Consider the following 18,486-nt stretch of genomic DNA (forward strand, 5'->3'; position numbering starts at 1 on the left):
GGTAGTGAGGTTGGCCCAGGATCGGACATTGTTTTGTTCTGCTGTGCATGGGGTCGATATGAGTCGGTTACGACTCGATGGCACCTGACAACAAGAATAACAACAAAGAAAGCAAAAATCCTCATCACTGGACCAATACATAATATCATGTTAAATGGAGAAAAGATTTAACAACTATTTAACATCAATAAATGGTTCAAATCAACTTGACAACAATGGGGTAAGCAGATTAGTACAATGAGTGGATAAAAGGACCAGAGAGGTAAACCCACCTTCACTGCGTCACACTTATCTGCAAATTTGCCATACTATGCTGCTATTTTGTCATACTATGTGTGGTGCTGTGGTGCTGAAAGCTACAGCCCCAGTATTTTAAATATTAGCAGGGTCACTCAGGGTTGAAAGGTTTTAACAGAGCTTCTAGACTAAGAGTAGCTTAGGAAGAATGAATAGATAGGTGAGCCACCAAAAACAATGGAACAGCAGCAGACCATTGTCTGACATTGTGCAGGAAGTTGAGTTCCTCAGGTTTGAAGGCATCTGAAAGATGATTAGGAAAGGAAGGGCTGCCTCCAAAAAGTATTTGGTCCCTAGTCAAAGATCAGCTGAAAAGTAGAATTGACTTCAAAAATGTAGATGAAGCAAAGCTTCCAGGAGCTTCATTTGCTGATGAGGCACAACACAAAATAAAAAGAAACAGCTGCAAAACATTAATAACAATTAATATTCAGAATGCAGAATGTACAAAGTATGCATCTACAAAAATTAGAAGTCATCAAAAATTAAATGGAAAAAAACAAAAATTAAATGGAGCATGTAAGGTTGATATTCTGCATATTGCTGTTGTTGTTGTTATGTGCCATGGAGTTGTTTCCAAGGCTGTAAATCTTTACGGGAGCAGAAAGCCTCATCTTTCTCCCATGGAACAGCTGATATTTTCGAATGCTGACCTTAAAGTTTGCAGCCTGATTTGTAACCACTATGCTACCAAAGCTGAAATAAATAGGTATTGGACATTTTCCATTGGACAATCATATGATCTACTATGCAAAGAATGACAAATTGAAGAGAAATAGGGTCACATCCATCATCAAAAAGACTATTTCAAGATCTATCCTGAAGTGCAATGCTGTCTGTGATAAGCTAATATCTATAAGCCTACAAGGAATGGTTAATACAACTATTCAAATATACATCAGCCACCGAAACCAATGAGGAAGAAACTGAAGAATTCTACCACAGTCTTCAGTCTTGAAATGTACAATTAAGAAGCATTAATAACTGATTGGAATATAAATATTGAAAACAGAGAGGAAGCATTGGTAGGGAGAAAATATGGCCTTGTTGATAGACATGATCCTAGAGATCACATGGTAGAATTTTACAAGACCACTAACTTCTTCAACACAAATACCATTTTTTCAGCAACATAAATGATGTGACTAAGAAGCTCTGGTAGCATAGTGGTTATGAATCAGGCTTCGAACCTTAAGGTCAACAGTTCAAAATTACCAGCTGTTTCGCTGGAGAAAGATAAGGCTTTCTGCTCCCGTAAAGATTTACAGCCTCAGAAACCCTGTACAGGGTCACTATGAGTCAGAACTGACTCCACGACACATAACAACAACAATACACAAGGACCTCCCCAGATGGAATTCACAGGAATCAAATTGATAACATCTGTGGGAAGAGATGATAGAGAAACTCCATATCATCAATGCAAACAAGGCGAGGGACTGACTGCAGAAAAGATAATCAATTGCTCATTTGGAAGTTCTTTAAATAGATAAGAACAAAATAAAATACCAAACTAGTTGTCTAAAGAGAGCCTGAAACTTGCTCTTGAATATAGAGTACCTGAAGTGAATGGAAAAAATGATGAAGTAAAAGAACTGAATAGAAATTTTCAAAGGGCATTTTGAGAAGACTAAGTATTATAATGAAATTGTGCAAAGGCCTGGAGTTAAAAAAGTCAAAAGAGAATAACATGCTTAGCAATTCTCAAGCTGAAGAACTGAAGAAAAAATTCAAGCCCTGTGTTGCAATATTGAATGATTCTATGGGCAAAAATGATGTAACTGCTGATGTAAAATGGCTCTTGGCTGAAAGCAGAAGATATTAGAAAGATATTTACTTACATTTTATTAACTATGAAAAGTCTTTTCACTATGTGGATCATGACAAGCTATGGATAACATTACCAAGAATGGGCATCGCGGAACACTTAATTGTGCTCCTGATACCTACACATAGATCAAGAGGCAGTCATTCAAACAGAATAAGGGAATACTGAATGGTTTAAAATCAGTAATCATGTGCACAGGGTTGTATTCTTTTATCATAACTATTCAATCTGTATGATGGTAAATAATCAATGAAGCTGAATTATTTGAAGAAGAAGGTGGCATCAGGACTAGAGGAAAACTCCGTAACAACATATGCAGATGATACAGCCTTGTTTGTCGAAAGTGAACAACACTTAAAATACTGATGAAGATCAAAGACCATAGCTTTCAGTAAGAATTGCCCCTCAGTTTGAAGAAAACAAAAATCCTCACCACTGGACTAATAAATAGCATCAGTTCAAATGGAGAAAAGATTGAAGTTCTCAAAAAGACTTCATTTTGCTTGGATCCACCATCAACACTCATGGAAGCAGCAGTCAAGAATTCAAACAACATATTGCATTAGGCAAATCTACTGCACAAGACCTCTATAAAATATTAAGAAGCAAAAATGTCAGTTTGAGGACTAAGGTGCACCTGACCCAAGCCATGGTATTTTCAATAGCTTCATATGCTTGTAAAAGTTGGAATAAGAAGACTATAGAAAAATTGGTGCATTTGAGTTATAGTATTATAGAAGAACATTTAAAGTGCCACAAACTTCCAGAAGATGTTGATTACCATACTATATTCACAATAGTTTTCAGCTGAGCTGTGAGCCGTGAATTCACTGCTGTCTTCACTTTTTCATTAGAGGTTAATCTTCATCCTTGAAAAGCTACTTTTAGGGAACCAAACAGGTGAAAGTTTGCTAAAGCAAGTTCAGTACTATAAGAAGGATGCTTTAACACCTCAAAAAGAAGATTTGTTTGGGCATGCATAGTCTTGCGAGATCTCAGTGCCCTTTAGATAGCAGTCTTCTGCATTTAATCCAAAGTTTCGGTTTCAGCTCTTCAGTGAGCATCTCACTGTTGATTGTTGAACCTTTTTCCTTATAGTGTTCCAATAGTGGCCCTTGAGAATCCCAGAAAACTGTAAGCATCAATTTTCCAGCTGATGGTTGACCTTTGAACCTTTTCTTGGTTGGTGATTGAGAATGATTCCATTCTGTGCTCTGCCGTTTATTCTCAAGCTGGTAGTGATGAATTCATGTCTGGTCACCATTAACTTTTTTTTAAAGAAACTTTTACTTTCTTTCAAGTATTAGTCCAAAATTTGTTTTGATATCCACATGCTTCTCTTTATACTCTACCATGAATTGTTTGGGTACCCATCTTGCACAAATTTTTTGAACCTCATGTCTGTCATGGATTATTACATAGGCAGAGTCATGGCTGATTTGCAAATGATTTGCCACATAATCCACTGTCACTAGTCTAATTGACAGAATCATTTCACCTGCACACTCAATGTTGTCATCAGCCGTGGACAAGGATGAGTGTTTTAATATAACCAGAGTTCCAATAATTTTTTACTCACCCTCATACATGACTGGGGTCTTAATGCATAATTATGATAAATCCAATCAATGAATATACATGACTGATTGCATCATGCCCCCCATTTTTTTAAGGTCTGTTGTAAGGATAGGTGAGTATTCCCAACTGATTTGCATATGTTTAAGTGTGGCCTGACTGTTGAAAAGCAAAAGGCACCTTGATTGCTCCAGAATTTCAAAGTTTTCAGGAACCAGGGATGAAAGGCCAAATCAAGTTCTTTTCCTACATAGCCAGAAGAAGAAAAAAGCATTTCTTGAAGCCAGATGGCCAATACACCTCCTTTTTGTTGTTGTTAAGTGCCATTGAATCAGTTCCAACTCATAGGATTTCCAAGGATTGGCTGATGGTTTTGAACTGCCAACCTTGAGGTTTGTAGTCCAGTGCTTATCCTACAACTCCAAATATTTTGTAATGATTTCTCAATCTTTATTTAAAAATTTTTTTTAACATAATACTGTTGCTAAAGCATTATTTGAGCAGCTACTGTCAATATATGTATTAGCTTATTTGTCCTGGTGCGGTGCTGTAGGAAAAGCACTAGATTGATAATCCCAAAGCCAGCAATTCTTCAGAAACCTTATACAGGAACATTGTGAGTCCATAACCAATTTGATGACACTTGATAACAACAATACTGTACTAATATATTTTGCATGACAAAAATTATACAACAGTAATTCTTTAAAGGAATGATTCAGCAGTGAATGGATCAATTTGAGCACACTGAAAAAAGGGTACGCTATACTTTTAGAGTTCCCAGCTCCAGTAATATTTATTAAAAGATAACACAGCTCAACTTTATAGTTTACAGAGCATATTTAATTCTCAAACTCTCTATGATCTAAGTTTGTTGTTGTTATTAAATGTAGTCAAGTCAGGTTTGACTCATAGAGACCATGAATAGGGTTCTCATGGATTGGCTGTTGAGTTTGATTCACTGAGCTTTCAGTTCAAATGACCTAGCAGTCCAGTGCTTATCCTACAGCACCATGAGCTAGGTTTAGTTACTATTAATAATCTTCACAAATTAGAACTCTGGAATAGCCAGGAGTCAATTATCTACAAATTCACAAAGCTAAGAATGGCAGAACTAAGCCAACACCCAAGTATGTTGACTCAAAATTCACTACTTTGTAATTCAGGGTTCAACCAGATAGACCATATGATTGCATTTGCCTTCTTTTCCACTCTTCTAGCATGAGTCAATAAAAGGTTGACTTTTTATTATGCTTGCTTCATAGATAAATACAACCGCTACTAGAATAATGCATGTCACAATATGTGATGAGAATAGATTAAAATTTCACAATCTAACAAAAATAAATAACTTCATGTAATATCTGTGTTGTAGTTCAGTGGTTCTCATCCAGGAAAGATCGTTTGCTCAGGGGTCATGCTTGGGGAAGTTTTTTGACTGCCACATTGGTTATGAGGGATAGGGGTTACTACTGGCATCCATCAGGTAGAGGTCAGGAATGGTGTAAAGCATCTTACCATGTACAGGACACCCCGCCACAATAAAATATTATTTAGCCCAAAATGTCAATAGTTCTGAGGTCGAAACACTCTACACCAGTGCTTTGTTTGTTTTAAAGTTTTTATTGTGAATTGAGTGATAATTTACTTGGGAGAACATCGGTTTTACACTCATTGTTTCATTGCAATGATTACAATACCCTCCCTGCATTATCATTCAAGAGTATTTGCTTTTATTTCCTCTGTTTTATTTTGGGTTTTTTGGGGGGATGTACACAAAAACACTCAGGAATATATAATCATTTAAACAACCAAAGGGCACATTCTGCAAACCTGTCTCCTGGCTGCCAGCACACAGTCTTTCTCTTCCCATGAGTCTACAGTCCTCAGCTGCTTGATCTCTCCATGTCCTCATGTCTGCCTTCATCTCTGGTATCACTGCTTCTCTGGATAGGGTCCCACATTCCATTCGTGATGGTCCTAGGGTTACAGCAGTGCTTTTGAAACAGGTTTAGTTGTGAATCATAGAAGTGACTGATGAAGTCTGTGCAATATCCCCAAACACATACGGATATACACAAAATATTGCACCCTGTTTCATGGTGTTAACTGAATTGTATAGCGATAGACATTAGGGTAAGAATCCTAGCTCTTCAGAATATAACAAGCACTAGATTCTAAAGACTTTAACTGAGTGGACTTTATCTTATGGGACTCTTCAGAAGCATGTATTCTATAAAACATTTCCTGGTACTGCTGAGCTTTACAGTCTTGTTATTAAACCTGAAAGTCTAAAGTTCATATGTAGCCTATGGATCTCAAGGCAGAAGTGCTTTGTGAAATATTAAAGTCATTCATTACCTAATAAAATGATATTTGTACATGTTAATTGAGAAGGAGGTTCACACAATCTCACTCCACAAGACATTTTTTAATTAAGAAAAAGGCCACTGATCTCAAAGTGGATTTGATGGGTTATTTTATTTTTCCTTATTCTTTTGTGTGAGATTATAGGATTTGCTTCATCAAGTATATCAGGTAGTGATTAAAAGGACCTCTGGTGAGTTATAATATTTTATCTCATAAAGATGAGCATTAGTGCTCCATTAAGTCTTATCACCTGACTTTCTGAATTCAGGAGTCAGGAGGGAAATTATGAGGTAGGTAGTTTGTCTTCAGTCATCTTTATTGCCTTTTCTATAACCACTCTTCCTGTTTGTGAAATCCCACTTGCCAGGTTTCCGCATGCTTCCCTTGTCAAAATTAGTCCATCATAGACATACATAGGACATGAATTCAAGCAATGTGTTCTTATTCAGGGATGCTTAACTCTTAAACATAAAGAGTAAATCATGGCATTAAAGGGTTGTTTATTTCAGCCCAGCCCTCACTGTTAAATATTTTAAGGCTAAAATAAGATGAAGAAATAATTTCCTGGAATATCTGTTCTAGCAACATGTAATACTGGCCTTGAAGTCAAGATCGTGATTCTAAAAATATATTTTGTATCTTTTTAAATGTAGGCTAAATCTTAAAATATCATAAATCTAGATTTATCACATTTTCTTGCTATTATCCTCAAATGCCATTGAGTTGGTTTTGACTCACATCGAGTCTTGGCTGGTGGGTTTGAAAAGATGACCTTATGGCTAGCAGTCCAGTGCTTATCTATAATGCCACGCCAGAAGTCCTATCATAACTTATCTTAGCTCAAATAAGTCAGATAAATGAATCAGTTATTTTTATCTACATTTAATGTTCTATGTACAACTTTTATTTTTAAATTTTTCTCTTCTTTTCCTCAGTAATAGAAATCTCTTTTTATATCTCTTGTAATTTTTGGAGTTAACAGCATAAAATTTTCAGCATATTTATCTTTTATTTTATTTTATATTACCACTTTTATTGTGAATTAAAAGTTAGTTTACATGGGAGAACATCAGTTTTGCACTCGACCAATCATATTTTGTTTCATTGCAATGATTACAGTCCCTTCCATATACCATCAGTTAACAGTATTTGCCTCTCTTCACCCCCTCCTTTTTTTTTAATGTACACAAAAACACACAGGGATATACAATCGTTTTAACAACTAATGGTCATATTTTGCAAAACAGCCTCCTGCCCACCAGCTGTACATAACCTTTCCCTTTCTATGACTCTAGAGTCCTAAACTGCTCTATCTCTACATGCCACTGCCTCTGTCTCTGGTGTTGCTGCTTCTCTGCTTAGGATCCCATGTTCTGCTCATGCTCTTCTCTCTTGATGGTCCTAGGGTCCTCTGTTCCAGGAATGTAAGATTAACTACTTTCCCCCTTTTGTTACACAACCTCTACCTTTAGAGTTGTGACAATTGCAATTAGTCATGATAATGGTTACTATTGAATCAAAAGAATCCTATCCCCATCTTCCACATAAAGTTTGCAATCATTTTTTTCATCTCTTTAAAGAATGTTATGGAATCTGGATTGGGATCGTGTTATATTTGTAGAGTGCTTTGAGTAGTATTAACATTTTCACAATGTACATCTCAATGTCAAGAAAACAAAAATCCTCACCACTGGACCAATAAACAATATTCTTATCAATGGAGAAAAGATTGAAATTGTCAAAGACTTCATTCCTCTTGGATCAACTATCAACACTCGCGGAAGCAGCAGTCAAGAGATCAGACGACGTATTGCATAGGGCAAATCTGCTGCACAGGAACTTTTTAAAGTGTTGAAGAGCAAAGATGTCAGCTTGAGGACTAAAATGTGCCTGACCCAGGCCATGGTGTTTTCAATAACCTCATATGGATGCGAAAGCTGGACAGTGAATAAGGAAGATCGTAGAAGAATTGATGCCTTTGAGTTGTGGTGTTAGAGGAGAATACTGAAAGTGCCATGGACTGCCAAAAGAACCAATAGATCTGTTTTGGAAGAAGTGCAGCCAGAGTGCTCCTTGGAGGCCAAGATGGCTAAGCTTCGTCTCTCATACTTTGGACATATTGTCCAGAGGAAACAGTCACTGGAGATGGATGTCATGCTGGGTAAGGTGGAGGGTCAGAGAAAAAGAGAAAGACCCCTAACGTGATGGATTGGCCAGGTGGCATCATTGATGGCGTCAAGTGTGGCAGCGGTAGTGAGGTTGGCCCTGTATCGGACGTTGTTTCGTTCTGCTGTGCATGAGGTCGCTATGAGTCGGTTCCGACTCGATGGCACCTGACAACAACAACAACAACATCCAGGAACATGGTTTATTGATCCATTTTGGTAAATCTCTTTTGGTTTCTTGTAGTATTGTTTTGTAGTTTGTTTGTGTTCTGTATTGGCCTTTTGCTTCTCTGGTTAGATTTATTCCTAAATATTTTATCCCTAGGGCAGCTATTGTAAAGTGTTCTGCATTCCTAATTTCCTTTTCAGCACTGTCATTGTTAGTATAGAAGAATCCAACTGATTTTTGCATGTTGAACTTGTACCCTGCTACTTTTGCTGAAATTTCCAATGAGTTCTAGTAGTATTTTTGCTGAGTCTTTGGGATTTTCTATGTATAGGATCATATCATCTGCAAATATAGAAAGTTTTACTTCTGCCTTGCCAATTTGGAAGTCTTTAATTTCCCTATTTTGCCTTATAGCTCTAGCTAAGACTTCTAATACAATATTGACTAGGAGTGCTGATAAAGGACATGCTTGCCTGGTTCCTGTTCATAAAGGGAACATTTTCAGTTTCTCTCCATTGAGAATAATGTTGGTTGTTGGTTTTGCATATAGGCTTTTAATTATGTTGAGGAATTTCCCTTCCATTCCTACTTTGTTGAATGTTTTTTCAGAAATGGATGTTGGATTTTGTCAACTGCCTTTTCTGCATCAATTGATATGATCATGTGGTTCTTCCCCTTTTTCTTATTTATATGATGGAGTACATTGATTATTTTTCTAATATTGAAGTATCCTTGCATCCCTGATATGAATCCCACTTAGTCATGATGTATTATTATTATTATTTTTTTTTTTGATGTGTTGAATTCTATTGGCTAGGATTTTGTTGAGAATTTTTGCATCCATGTTCATGAGGAATATTGGTCTATAATTTTCTTTTAAGTGATGTCCTTGCCTGGTTTTGTTATGAAGGTTATGCTTGCTTCATCAAATACATCAGGAAGTTTTCTATCCTTGTCTATATTTTGGAATAATTTGAGTAGAATTGATAAGATCTTTTCCCTGAATGTTTGGTAAAACTCACCAGTGAAGCCATCTAGCCCTGGACTTTTTTGGCAGGAGTTTTTTGCTGGCTTAATCAATTTCTTCTTTTGTAATGGGTCTATTCAAGCTTTCTACTTCACCCTGAGTAAGTTTAGGTATGTCTTGTTTTTATAAAAATGTATCTATCTCCTCTAGATTTTCACATTTATTGGCATAAAACTCTTCATAGTATTTTGCTATTATCCTTTTTATTTCGATTGGTTCTGTTGTGATGTCAACCATGTGGTTTCTTATGGATGTTATTTCTCCCTTTTTTCTTTTGTTAGGCTTGGCAATGGTTTGTCAATATTATTAATTCTTTCAAAGAACCAACTTTTTGTCCTGTTGATTCTTTCTAAAGATTTTCTATTTTCTATCTTAGTTATTGCTGATCTAATCTTTATTATTTCTTTTCTTCTGGTGACTGAATGTTTATTTTGTTGGTCTGTTTTTAATTGTTGGTGATACTGTGTTATGCATTTATTCTTATTCAATAAATAGTTTTCAAGGTTTATTCTCTGTAGGATCCTAAACACCCAATTCCCCAAATTCCAATCATGTAGTAAAACACAAATCATTAAATAATAATAATAATAAACACTAAAAGAATATGGAATTTGATTTAAAAAATAAGCAAAAACATTTAACTATTGTTTAATTTTTTTTTTAATTGACTATAGAATTCTCTCATATGACAGAGATAGGAAAAGATGTATTCAGTGTGCAAGGAGGGCAGGAAAGAGGCCAGGAAGCTGCAGGTCCTCCTACTTCTTCTAAAACAGAAACACAAGCAAAACTCTCAAATTCCTGGGAACTACCCCTGCTCTGGTAGTGTAGTGGTAATGAATCGGGCTGCGAACCTTAAGGTCAGCAGTTCAAAACTACCAGCCGCTTTGCTGGAGAAAGGTGTGGCTTTCTACTCCCATCAAGATTTACAGCCTTGGAAACACTGTACAGGGTCGCTATGGGTTGGAATTGACTCGATGGCACTTAACGACAACAATGAAGCTCTTATTAGATTTCAAAACCAATCTCCTTGCAGTCATGTTAGGGAAATTCTGTAATGAATGAAACATGATTTCTTCTATGGTATCCACTACAATCACTAATAAGGAAATGGATTCAGGTATGATTTTTTTATCTGCTCCAGTTTTTAAGCATACTCATGTAACCCAGCCCATAATTTGTTTTTAATTTCTATAATTTTTTCTTCAACATACTAGATGCAAAATTTACATAGCTAACCAAATACATTTGCACTAATGACTTGACAAAATGCAAAAGTATCAATTGTTTTTGTTATTAGGTGCCATCATAATAATTCTGTACAACAGAACAAAACATCCTGCATCATCCTCAAAATCATTCCTCTGTTTGAGCAAATTCATTATTCCCTCCTCCAACTGCAGACTTCTCACTAACATTATTATTTGTTGTTGTTGATGATGATGTTAAGTGCCTTTGAGTCAGTTCTGATTCATAGGAACCCTGTATAGGATATCTAAAGCTCTAAATCTTTCCAGGAACAGAAAGCCTCATCTTCCCTCAGAGCAGCTGGTGGGCTGGAGCATCGACCTTGTGGTTTGCAGTCCAGTGCTTATTCTATGGAGTCTCTACTCCCCAAAATTATTATGTAAGTTTTCTCAAATAACCCAAACTTATTGAAGCTACTCCTTGGATGCAATGTACTTTCACATGAAGTAGAAAAGCCAGCTCAAAGAGAATCATAACTATTCATGGTGCACCACTATGAATCTGACTCATAGTTAACAAAGCTCCTCAAGTATTACCCAAAAAGCAAACTTTGTCACTTACTAGTTTTACCTTCTCTTTCACATGGTATTCAGGCCACCATGTAAAGGTTTTCCTCCAACTTGATTGCATCTTCCTCCTCCATAATTTATTTTTATTCCATGGATTAGATGAGGTTGGAAGAAAGTGTAAAGGGTTTGCACAAATCTGGACATTTGCAGTAATTGTCTAATAGATAAGAAGGAATATTCATTGCAAAACCAGACATGAAATTTCACAACTATGCTTAAGGTCAGCTTCTGTATCTGTAGGTCCCAGTCAAAATTAAATGTGAAGTTTCTCGTTCAAAAAGAAGAAAATGCTACTAATATATATATATATATTTCCCCCTTTTACTGAGGTCCCTTATACTTTCCTCTCTTTTTCTCTTTGATTTCTGGATAACTGTACACCCTTACAGGACATCTGTGGGTACCATGCAGCAAACTTAGTGTATGTGTGAAACACTACAGGTTCTCTTTCTCTCCAGAAGTCATATTAATGTGCTACACTCTGGCTGAGTGTAGTACATTATAGGTTTGCTCCTATAAAAAACAGTTGACTCTCAAGGGATTGAAACCTGCAGACAGTGATGTATTCAATACCTGGAAGGGTAAGCAATAGACTGGAACCATATTCTCCCCTGAGAAACTTTGGGGTGCATACCTCTACCATGATCTCTCCAGGTCTGTGTCACAGGGGCAAGGGTGGAGCAACTCACTAGACTGAGCAAGGAAGAGGACGCTAGTTAGTATTTGAAGTTCCAAGACATCACGGAATGAGTGTCTAAGAACTGTCTAAGGGTGGCAACATGGTGAGGGGAGGGAGGAAAGCCAACAACTCTAAGCCTTTAGGCTGCCCATTATCCCATCAAACTTCACTTAAAAATAGAAATCAAATGATAAAATTATTAAGGATTTCAAAGTAGCAACAATATAGTATTATAGCCAAAAATGAGAACCTTCTAAGAAAAGGTCTCTGTGCAATTGAGCTGGTCACACGGCCATCATCTGACCCTGAGCATGCCCATGCTTATTTCTTCATAGGTTTTCAATACTGAATCTATCAAAGATAAGCTTAAGGATGGTGTTGAAACTTTTCCATCAACACAGCAGTAGTAGATCTGAGAAAGTAGGTGAAAATAAAAAGGAATAGCCGTCAGATTGCAAAATCTGCTACTTAAGCTTTGTTTTATTGTGGTTATTCTCACCAGTCTTGCTAATCAACATACCACTGAAACCTGTTCTGCCTGATGTTTGGAACACTCTACAGAGAAGTGAGAAAAAAATGGGGATAGGGAAGGTTATAGTTCACTACAAAAGTATCACAAAGATCACACCCATGAATAATGTGCTGTCACCACGTAATACCCATAGGTAATTACTAGCTCTTAGAGTTAATGCTCTGTTAACACAAACATTTAAAATAAAAGGCAAAAATATTTTTCCAAATTATATTTCATTGTATGCTATGGAAAATAATCAACAAGTTCACTTATTATTCCTTTGCTTTAGGATTTCCCAGAGTTGGATATGCTTTACCCTTTAAGATAGATTGCTCTTGATCATTTACTTACTTTGAAAGGATAATTTCTGCAAAACAGAGACAGAAAAGAGAGAAACAGAGAGAGATACAAACAGAGAGAAAGGGTTTTATTAGACATTATTTCTTATATAATCCAGTGGGTAAAGAGCTTGACTGTGAACTTCAAGGTTCAAGCCCATGAGTGGCTCATGAGAGAAAGATGAGGTAGTCTAATTTCATACAGATCATAGCCCTGGAGGTATTGTGAGTTATGTATTCGGACCCACCAGCTATTCTGTGAAGAGTAAATATTTACAGTCTCAGAAACCCAAAGAGGAAGTTCTACTCTGTCTTATAGAGTCACAAATAGCTTCAGTGTGTCATACAGTGGTGGCTTGTGAGTTGCTTTGATTCTGAAAGCTATGCCACTGGTATTTTAAATACCAGCAGGGTCACCCATGATGGACAAGTTTCAGATGAGCTTCCAGACAAAGACAGACTAGGAAAGAGAGACAAACTACTTCCAAATAGTTAGTCACTGAAAACTTTATGAATAGCAGAGAAATACTGTCAGATATAGTGCCGGGAAATGAGCTCCTCAGGTTAGAAGGCACTCAAAATGTGACTGGGCAAGAGCTGCCTCCTCAAAGTAGAGTTGACCATGATGATGTGAATGGAGTAAAGCCTGCGGGAACTTCATTTGCTAATGGGGTACAACTCAAAATGAAGAGAAACAGCTGTGAACAGCCATTGAAATAGGGACATGGAATGTACAAAGTATGAATCTGGGAAAATGAAAGTTGTCAAAAACGAAATGGAACACACAAGCATTGATGTCATAGGTATTACTGAGCTAAAATGGACTGGTATTGGCCATTTTGAATCTGATGACCAATGGTTTACTACACTGGAAATGACAAATTGAAGAAGAATGGTGTTGCATTCATTATCAAAAAGAACATATCCAGATCAGTCATGAGGGACAACGCTGTCTGTGATAAGATAATATCCATGTGCCTACAGGGAAGCCCAGTTAATACAACTATTATTCAAATTTACCCACCAACCACCAAAGCCAGTGTGGATGAAACAGAAGAATTCTATCAACTTCTTCAATCTGAAATTGATCAAACATGCAATCAAGATGCATTGATCATTACTGCTGTTTGGATTGCAAAGGTTGGGAGCAAAGAGGAAGGATCAGTAGTTTGAAAATATGGACTTTGTGATAGAAATGATGCTGGAGAAGGCATGATAGAATTCTGTAAAATCAATGATTTGTTCATTTCAAATATCTTCTTTAGACAGCATAAGACATGACTATAAACATGGACCTCACCAGATGGAATACATAGAAATCAAATTGAGTACATTTGTTAAAAGAGACAATGGAAAAGCTCCGTATCATCAGTGAAAACAAGGCCACGGGCAGCCTGAGGAATAGACCATCAATTACTCATATGCAAATTCAAACTGAAGCTAAAGAAAATGGAAACAAGTCCACGAGAGCCAAAATATGACCTTGAATACATCCCACCTCAATTTAGAGATCATCTGAAGAACGTTTTTGATACATTAAACATTAAAGTCTGAAGACCAGAAAAGTTGTGGGATGACATCTAAATATCATAGAGAAAGAAAGAAAAAAGTCATTAAGAAGACAAGAAAGAAGGAAAATGTCAAAATGGATGTCAGAAGTGACACTGAAACTTGCTCTCCAACATGGAGATGCTAAAGGAAATGGAAGAAATGAGGAGGTACAAGAGATGAACAAAAAATTTCAGAGGTCAGCTGCAGAAGATAAAGCCAAATATTACAACAAAATGTGCAAAGATCTGGAGTCAGAAAAACAAAAAGGAAGAACATGCTCAGCATTTCTCAAGCTGGGAGAACTGAAAAAAGTTCAAGTCTCGATTTACATTATTGAAAGATTCTCTGGTCAAATTATTGAATGATGCAGAAAGCATCAAGAGAAGATGGAAGGAATACGCATAGTCACTGTACTAAAAGGAAATGGTTCACGTTCAACAATTTCAAGAGGTAAAATATAATCAAGAGTCGATGATAATGAAAGAGGGAGTCCAAGGTGCATTGAAGGAATTGGCAAAAAACAAGGCACCAGGAATTGATGGAATAAAAATTGAAATCTTTCAAGGAAGTGAGGCTGCACAGGAGGCACTCATTCATCTATGCCAAGAAATTTGGAAGACAACTATCTGGCCAACTGATTGGAAGAGATCTGTATTTGTGCCCATTCCAAAGACAGGTGACCCAACAGAATGCAGAAATCATCAGACAATCCCTTTCATATTTCCTGCAAGTAAAGTTTTACTAAAAGTGATACAGAAACAGCTGCAAGCATACATTGATAGAGAACTTCCAGAGGTTCAAGCTGGTTTCAGAAGAGGCCGTGGAACAAGGGATATCATTGCTAATGTCTGATATATCTTGGCTAAAAGCAGAGAATATCAGAAAGATGTTTACCTTTGCTTTATTGCCTATGCAAAGGCTTCTGATTGTGTGGATCATGACAAGCTATGGACAACATTGCGAAGTATGAGTATTCTGGAATACTTAATTATGCTCATGAGGAATCTGTACATGGACCAAGAGGCAGTTGTTCAAACAGAATATGGAAACACTGAATGTTTTAAAATTAAGAAAGGTGAGCGACAAGGTTGTATTCTTTCACCATATTTATTCAACCTGTATTCTGAGCAAATAATCTGAGAATCTGGGTTATATGAAGAAAAAAATGTGGCATCAGGATTGGAGGAAGACTCATGAACAACCTGTGATATGCAGATGATATTACCTTGCTTGCTGAAAGTGAAGAGGACTTAAAACATTTACTGATGAAGATCAAAGGGCACAGGCTTTACATCTCAATGTAAAGAAAATAAAAATCCCCACCACTGGATCAATAAACAACATTCTTATCAATGGAGAAAAGATTGAAGTTATCAAGGACTTCATTCTTCTTGGATCAACTATCAACACTTACGGAAGCATTAGTCAGGAAATCAAACGACGCATTGCATTAGGCAAATCTGCTGCACAAGACCTTTTTAAAGTGTTGAAGAGCAAAGATGTCAGCTTAGGGACTAAAGTGCGCCTGACCCAAGCCATGGTGTTTTCAATAACCTCATATGCATGCAAAAGCTGGACAGTGAATAAGGAAGACCGTAGAAGAATTGATACTTTTGAGTAATGGTGTTGGATAAGAATATTGAAAATGCCATGGGCTGCCAAAAAAAACCTAATAGATCCATTTTGGAAGAAGTGCAGCCAGATTGCTCCTTGGAGGCCAGGATGGCCAAACTTCGTCTCTCATACTTCAGACATATTGTCAGGAGGGACCAGTCGCTGGAGAAGGATATCATGTTTGGTAAGTTGGAGGGTCAGAGTTAAAGAGGACAATCCCCAATGAGATGGATTGGCCAATTGGCAGCATCAATGGACTCAAGCATGGCAACAGTAATGAGGTTGGCACAGGATCGGGCAGTGTTTTGTTCTGCTATGCATAAGGTCACTATGAATCGGTACAAACTCGATGGCACCTAACAACAAGAAAAACAATAGCTTCATGTGCACGTTAACAATGGACAATGAATAAGAAAAATCATAGAAGAACTGATGCATTTAAGTTACAGAGTTGGAGAAGAGTATTGAAAGTACTATTGTCTATCAGAAGAACAAACAAATCTGTGTTGGAAGAAGTACAATCAGAATGCTTCTTAGAAGCCAGAGGGCCAGACTTTGTCTTTCATACTTTGGATATATTATCAGGAGGACCCAGTCCTTGGAGAAGGACATCATGTTTTGTATAGGGGAGGGTGAGCGAAAATGAGAAAGATCACCAATGAGATGGAATAACATAGTGGCAGCAGTAAGGGGCTCAAATGTAACAGCGATTGTGAGGATAGTGCAAGACCAGGCAATGTTTGATTCTGTGTGCTTAAAGTCACTATGAGTCAGAACCAACTGGACAGCACCTAACAAGTATAGTTGGAGAACATAAAGAACCCTGGGCAGTCCTCTCCGACTGCAAGCTTCTTCACCTTTGCTTTTTGGCAGAAAGAAGTAAGGAAGTATCAGAGCACTTGTGCAAGTGTGCTCCAATGTACTAAGTGTTGGAGGTATATGTTGAAGAATTCAGAAGAGGCCCTTTCCTTCAGATCTTTGAACATAGCAGATGCTTGCTGCAGTCCACTTAGCCAGAACATTGCTACCTAGGAACTCATTAATAGATCCTGATATAAATCTCAAAAGAGCAAGCAGGTAGGACAACATGGACCAGCAACTGAACAAAAGACCAAGGAAGAGTTGCCATAAATGAATTGGGTAAAAAGGCCCATATTGGGACTAAGCCAAGCCAAGTGAAGCCATGCCAAACGCTGAAGGCAAAGAAACCTGCTAATACACCATGAGCCTTACATGATGAAAATGTGCACTCTAAGACTAGCTTTCAGGTTGTTAAAGAGGAGGAGTCCTTCCCTGACTGTTACTTAGAATACATATTAAGAGGTGAATTTTCTGAACCCATCCTAGAGGGGGACTTAGTTTTTAAATCTTTGGAATATCTGAAAGAAGAGTCAGAGAAAGAGCTTGCTCAACAGATTCTTGCAGATAACTCACTTCTTGAATGTTCTTTGGAATATGTGGGAAAGGGGCAAAACAAAATCTTCCTCTACAGGTTGCTAGAGAGAATCCCTGGAGTATTCTTAGTACATGACTGGCAAGAAGATTCCTCCTGGAGGAATACCTGGTATTGACTTAACAGATCCTAAACAACTATCAGAATTTACTAGGAAGAAGTTTAGAAAGAATAAAGATTATTATAACCCAGAAGCAATTGCTTGTCCTCAGTGGATGCACAAGAAAGCTTAGGGATAAATCTGCCTTTCAAAAGCATCTCCTAATTCAATGTCCTTGAGACCATGTATGTGGAGAATGTGGGAAAGCTTTCACTAAGAACTCAAAATTAAAATGACATTTTCTGGTTCACACTGGAGAGAAGCCATGTTGTTGTTGTTGTTGTTATGTGCCATCGAGTCGGTTCCGACCCATAGCGACCCTGTATAGGGTTTCCGAGGGTGTAAATCTTTACGGGAGTAGAAAGCCTCATCTTTCTCCCGCGGAGCAGCTGGTAGTTTCGAACCGCTGACCTTAAGGTTCGCAGCCCGATTCGTAACCACTACGCTACCAGAGCATTTGAGAGTGTAAAAAGTACTTTTCCCTGAACTTCAATTTGCATACGCATGTACAAATCCTCACTGGGGAGAAACGTTTTATTGTGCCCCTCTCAAGGTTGCAACAAGAAGTTTATTCAGTCAACTAACCTGAAAGCTCACCTTTTAGCTCATGTGAAGACCCTTCCAAAAAAAGAATTAATGAAAAACAAGGTAGTCCTCAAACAGGATAAGTCTCTTAAGAGTGATTGAGAGTGACTATGTCTCTTGATGTTCTTCTTGTTGTCAGGTGCCATCGAGTCGGAACCAACTCAAAGCGACCCCATGCACAGCAGAACAAAACAATGTCTGATCCTGGGCCAACCTCACTACGGCTGCCACACTTGACGCCATCAATGATGCCACCTGGCCAATCCATCTCGTTAGGGGTCTTCCTCTTTTTCTCTGACCCTCCATCTTACCCAGCATGCCTCTTGATAATTGTTTTTATAAGATATATCATTTTAAAATCAAACATGTCTAAAAGCCGTAACTTTTCAGTTTCCAACTATTTA

General features: G+C 37.5%; 1 pseudogene; it reads left to right on the forward strand.

Annotated features, from left to right (window-relative positions):
• Positions 1-18,184, forward strand: part of LOC102838020 — a 19,736-nt pseudogene extending 1,552 nt beyond the window's left edge.
• The last annotated feature ends 302 nt before the right edge of the window (positions 18,185-18,486 follow it).

This window comes from Chrysochloris asiatica, unplaced genomic scaffold, assembly GCF_000296735.1.
Source record: "Chrysochloris asiatica unplaced genomic scaffold, ChrAsi1.0 scaffold00010, whole genome shotgun sequence".
NCBI lineage: Eukaryota > Metazoa > Chordata > Mammalia > Afrosoricida > Chrysochloridae > Chrysochloris > Chrysochloris asiatica.